This window comes from Nicotiana attenuata, unplaced genomic scaffold (genome assembly GCF_001879085.1).
Source record: "Nicotiana attenuata strain UT unplaced genomic scaffold, NIATTr2, whole genome shotgun sequence".
NCBI lineage: Eukaryota > Viridiplantae > Streptophyta > Magnoliopsida > Solanales > Solanaceae > Nicotiana > Nicotiana attenuata.
Genome location: NW_017670271.1, coordinates 1100334 through 1106348, shown reverse-complemented (window position 1 = coordinate 1106348; position 6015 = coordinate 1100334).

The following is a 6015-nucleotide window of genomic DNA, read 5'->3' as shown; positions in this document are numbered from 1 at the left end:
CGCTTAGCCTGAGTCGATGGCGAAGGCACTTAGCCTGAGTCGATGGCGAAGGCGCTTAGCCTGAGTCCCAGTTCGAGCGAGGTCGAACTGTAATATGTCGATGGCAAAGGTGCTTAGCCTGAGTCCCAGTTCGAGCGAGGTCGAACTGTAATATGTCGATGGCGAAGACGCTTAGCCTGAGTCGATGGCGAAGGCACTTAGCCTGAGTCGACGGCGAAGGCACTTAGCCTGAGTCGCAGTTCGAGCGAGGTCGAACTGTAGTATGTCGATGACGAAGGCGCTTAGCCTGAGTCCCAGTTCGAGCGAGGTCGAACTGTAATAGTTTGATCTTTGATGGCGAAGGCCTTAGACTTAAAGGGTTCCCTAGTGGAGTCCCAATTTGCTTAATTTTGCTTGCAATGGAGAATATGACGTATTTCCTGGGGGAGTCCCAGTTTGCTTAATTTTGCTTGCATTTGAGAATATGATGTATTTCCTGGGGGAGTCCCAGTTTGTTTAATTTTGCTTGTTTTTGGAAAATATGATGCATTTCCTTTTTGTGTATCTGGGAGAATGCTCCTGCTTCTATTCCATTAAGAAAAATGGTTAGTTAAACCAAATTAAATCGTTCGTTACCTCGATTTGATCGGTCGGCGAGTGGAGAGGAGCGACCATGTTCACTCCTCTAGTTATGCTTTTAGTGGCAGCTACCAATTTTGGCGTGGCTGTCCGCTTTAGTAAAGTTTTTTTGTACAGATAGCATATTATCTGATAGAGGAACAGTTGGGGAAGAAGGGGGGACCAGATGACCACATCTCTTTTGTGCGTCTTCTTGCAGATCCACGCTATTGTCTCGTATTTTGGGGGGCTGGACAAAGTAATCATGGAAATGAAGGCGAAGTAAACCGAAAGCTTGGCCAACATCATCCTTGATTTGTTTTTCAAGCCTCTTCCTGAGTTTCTGTTACAAACAATGAAGGAGAAGCAAGAAAACTTGAAGTAGTTGACACAATAGCTGTTGTCTCTTTCTATATTGATTAATATTGATACGAAAACATCAGGACGAAGGGTCAAATCAAGTTATCCACTTGGATATTTTTGTTCCATGGTTTGGACTTTAAGAGGAATCACGAAATTTTCTACAGTTGAAATATATAATCAAATTTATCCGATGATAAGAAACGCCTTTGATTCGGCATTTAAAGAACACAGAAGTTGTACGAATATTCCCTTATACAGATAGTATGTTAAAAATTTGAAGCTGCAAAAGCGAAAGAGAGTTTAAGAAAGTTATTTTGTCTTTCCATGTTATGGTAGACGGCGTGTCGGCTCGCCCTCCGAACTCGGGTGCAAAACACTCGGCTTACAATTAGCAGGATTTTGTTTTTGCACCCTATGGACCAAGATGGCGTATGCTTAGAAAAATCTGCTCTGTTCATCTTTTTTCTGCCAAGGCTTTAGATAACTTCAGCCATGTCCACCAGTTTTTTTTTTGGTTTTTATATTTTTATCTTACACTTGCTAATGCCCAGGTTCTATTGCATTATAATGTCTTTTTAATTAGAAATTTTCTATACTTTTAATGAAAAGGTGATGCTTGCCAAGAATATGTATATATTTGGAGTGGCGTACTCCTAGCATAGATCCTTGTTACACGATAATATGACTTTGGCTTTATCGTTATTGACGAACACATCATTGACTTTAGCATAGATCAATGAATACGTCGTCATTGACGAATACATATAACTCTTTCCTTTTTATATTTCAGGTAGAATGTCATATACTTTGTCTGTATTTGGAAATTCCTTAATTTTCGAATTTTCATTGTTTCCCTGGAGCGATATGCACTCCTAGGATGGCGCTACAACGAGTAGAAAATGGAACTAGAGTTGGATTTAGATCTAGAGGAAACTAAAATTTTAACTAGAAAATCCCCACAGACGGCGCCAAATTGTTTGACTCAAAAGTTGTTAAACACTTTTTAAGCAAATCAGTCAAAAGAAATGAACGGGTAAATCATAGTTAAGAATAATTAACTCTAGATCCGAGATGAATAATACGAACTAAAAGATATAGCCGAATATAAATGTTGATGGCGATTATGACCAGATTTAATGGCATAAAGAAAGATGCATTAAATAACAAAAGGAAAAGGTTCACCCGATCTTTGTTGAGACAGATCTTCTTTCTCTTCATAAAGATGAATGATAGACAAATACAATAACCTCATGACCCTTTTTGGATCCGATGAAGGTATTGGATCACATATCCTCTCATTTCTTTGGAGAGGTGTATTTACATATTTTTTAGAAAGAGGGAGAGGGAGAGAGAGAGAGCCCCCTTTTTGGGAAGTCCTCTCCTCCTATTTATAAGGGGGGATATTCATAAAAAATCCTAAAAAAAGGTACAATTTGCAGGGAATATTCGGTAGAATATTCCTTTTGAGCTTTTCAAAGCAAACTAGATGTTTAATGACGGTCCGACCTTGGCATGTCCGACCACGACCATTGATGACGGTTCGACCTTGGCATGTCCGACCACGACCATTGATGACGGTCCCACCTTGGAATGTCCGACCACGACCGTTGATGACGGTCCGACCTTGGCATGTCCGACCACGACCATTGATGACGGTCCGACCTTGGCCTGTCCGACCACGTCCACGACCACGACCTCGTGAAGAATTTCTTTAATCTAATTTTGACCCATACAAAGGGAGCCATTAGTTAGGCTGTAATTGTAATGTGAATTATATGGAATTAATTAATGACGAAAGTATTTAGTTAATTCATATTTATTGGTATATCTTTGGTTTGTTTAAAAAAATAGAATTTACGAAGTATCATATAAAATATGTGTTCGATTTTACACAGTGATGTCAACTCAAGTGGACTTCATTTTTATTTTTATTTTGTTATCTCTTGATGGTGTAGGTTGGTGGGGTTCTTCTGATAATAACATGAACATAGTGTTATCACAAAATTTTCACGTTTTACACAATTTGATATGCCATTTCACCGAAGAACCAATACCTAGTATTTTTAGTGATGGTGGGTATCTTTTCTTCTTCATAAGTATAGACGGAGAGAGATTTATAATCTCGTGACCAGCAAGAGTTGAAGTGTCACAAGGCCTCGACCGCCACGTTCATTGCTCTTCCTAAATTTTCCAATTAGGGGACTTTGATATGTGAGAGAGTTTAGAGGTAAAAAATCTTAAAGATTTGAAAATTAAAGTGAAGTAATAGTGTAATACTAGTAGGATAAAATGAACAGTTGATTGTCGGTGAGGAAGTCAGATTAAACAGTTTAACTTGGGTCAAACCCTTGACGCGGATAGTTGTTGGCAAACTCATTAAACTATTACAATTTACAACTAGTTTCCTAGATTTGTTTAAGACCCCGTTTGGATTAGCTGATTTGAAATAATTGATAAGCATTAGGTGATGAAAAGCACTCTTAAGGGGTGAAACTGATTTAATAAATAAGCAGTTACGTGTTTGGATACAAGTGCTGAAATTGATAATAAGCTGCTGCAGTATTTTATAAAAAAGTGCTGATAAGCTCTTTTTCTGTTAAAATGACTTAAATAACTTTAGAACTGTTTACCTTATAAGGGCATAATTTCTTCAACATTTAAGATTCCAGATCGATTCAAATACAAAATATTCTATTTGTCATTTTATTTTAAATACAACTGTGCTTAGATAAGATAACTTTTATGATATATAAATTTATTTTATGATAAGCATATAATCATAAGTTATAATAATTAATAAATTGATAAAAGTTTTTCAGTAAAAAATAAAGCTAAATAGGACAAAATATTTGAAGAGAAACAAACACTATCTTCATCACCACAACATTTCAAAGATTAATACACAATCACATAGATACAAATATGCAAAGGAATAGAGAATTTGCTTATCTTAAATAGTCAATGAGAATTGCAGACTTGAATAGGCAGGGGGGAAGGGGGTTTAGGTTGAAACAATACTTGAAGTAGTGAGTATCGATGTAAGAGTTTTGTTCTAAAAGAATATTTTAAGGATAACATAGTAAAAATCTTGGTCAAACTTAAAGTGCTTACAAGCTAAAAATTGATAAGCTGGGGGTGACCAACTTATGGCTTTTAGCTTATTTTGACTTATAAGCACTTGGCTTATAAGCACTTTTAACTTTACTGTTTGGCTCAAAAGTTATCGATATACTTTGCGAGCTTAAAAACAATCAAAAGTAGGAAAGGGTAAATCGTAATCAAATATAATAGACCTAGAGATAAAAAATAAAGTTGTTGTTGTAGATCTAATAGTGAAAAATGATAATATGAACACCAGAGAAAGTATTTGTTAGAGATAGAGATAGAGAGAGAATAAGAGAAAATGAGAGAGTTGTATTCTTTCAGCCCCACCTTTTACAATGTGAAGGTCTCCCTTATATAGTAAGAGACCTTCCTCGAAATAATCAAAAAGATACAAAAATAGGTAACGTTTTCCTAGTGAAGACACTGAGCCTTAAACGATGTCGCTTTTGTTCCCACGCCCAAGTCGTACCCTTGCGTTAGTTGACGTATACTCATTGGGCGTACGCGTTGGCGTAGAGACGTTGACGGTCAAATTTGACCCTATACAGTTAGTCCCTCCGTTCGTTGGAGACGCATTCGGTAGGCGTCTTCAATGGGCGGAAATGCAAACCTCATCTTAGGAGAATTTGACCTCGACCTGGGGCGGCAACGTGCATAAGGCGAAATGTACGACGTTGTTGAGCCACTGACGCGTGGCTTCCTTTTCGGAATGACGTCATCGCCTGTATGCGTCACCATTATACTTACTCCCGAGGCGGTTCAGAGGATGATGACATTTTGGTTTCCCGCGCACGTTTTGAATCATGACTCTTCGATTTCTGCGCAACCTAACCCTATAAATGGGGGAGAGGTTCAATCCGATTCATCTTTCGAACCTTTGTAAAATATTTTCTGGTTTACTTCTTTGCCTTTCTTTCTTGTAGCCGTTATTTCGTGTGAGACTCCTCCACTTCTTTGAAGTCATATTTTTCATCGTTAGTGCCTTATTTCCCCAACAGAATCGCCATGGTAAAACATCGTCAAGGTGGTAAAAAGACCAAGGACACTGACCCATCTAGGGTTCCGCATTCCTCTGGCAGTAAGGAGGAGGAAGTGAAAAAGACCCTCGTTCCCCTTACCGTAGACAACGTCCTCCCAAAGGAAATGCATATTCGAAAGGATTTTCAAACAAAAAGTCCAGCCCTTCCCTGGGAGCATAGTGTTTTACTGCAATCTCATCTAGACGACCTTCGAGTGACACACAACATTCCGGACCATGTGAAATGGCTCCGGCTGGGATGGACTACGCCAATGTGCACAGGCCTGGGTACTGCACATTTTACGAGTACCCGTTTTTGATCGGCTATAGTCTCCCGATCTTCCCTCTAGCGGAGGAGCTTTGCCGCTTTTACAATGTGTGCCCGGCTCAGCTTACTCCTTACACCTTGAAGGTGTGCAGGATTCTGACCACGTACGCGGCTAAGGCTGAGTGCGGCGTCTCAGTTCACCATCTCTTACAGTTATTCAGCCCTGGTTACCTGAGGGGTACCATGTTGCAATTGAAAAGCCGTGGTACGAAGGGTTTGGTAGTTAGGGCTGACGACAAGGCCAACCGCCTCTTCTGGTGTAGGTACTTCCACATCAGGACGGAGCACCTGGTGTCTAAGCCTGAAGGATTCCCGGAAAGGTGGAACCCAGATCGTGAGTACCTTTATTTGCAGGATTCATGACTGTTCGCGACCCTGACCATTTGGCCACTGTGATTTCATTCTTTTCTCTTTTTTTTGTAGCGTGGGCTTCTCCACCCCAGTTTATTGATGATATTAAATCATGGGTGGAAAGATTAATACCTTATGCGGAGGAATGCCGTACCTGGGCTGCATTTCTTCAACAGTACGGCCCGTCAGGTAATTCTTCGGCCTTGGTTTGGAAACTCCCTTAGATTCTGTTACCTAACTACTCGTGTTGGCA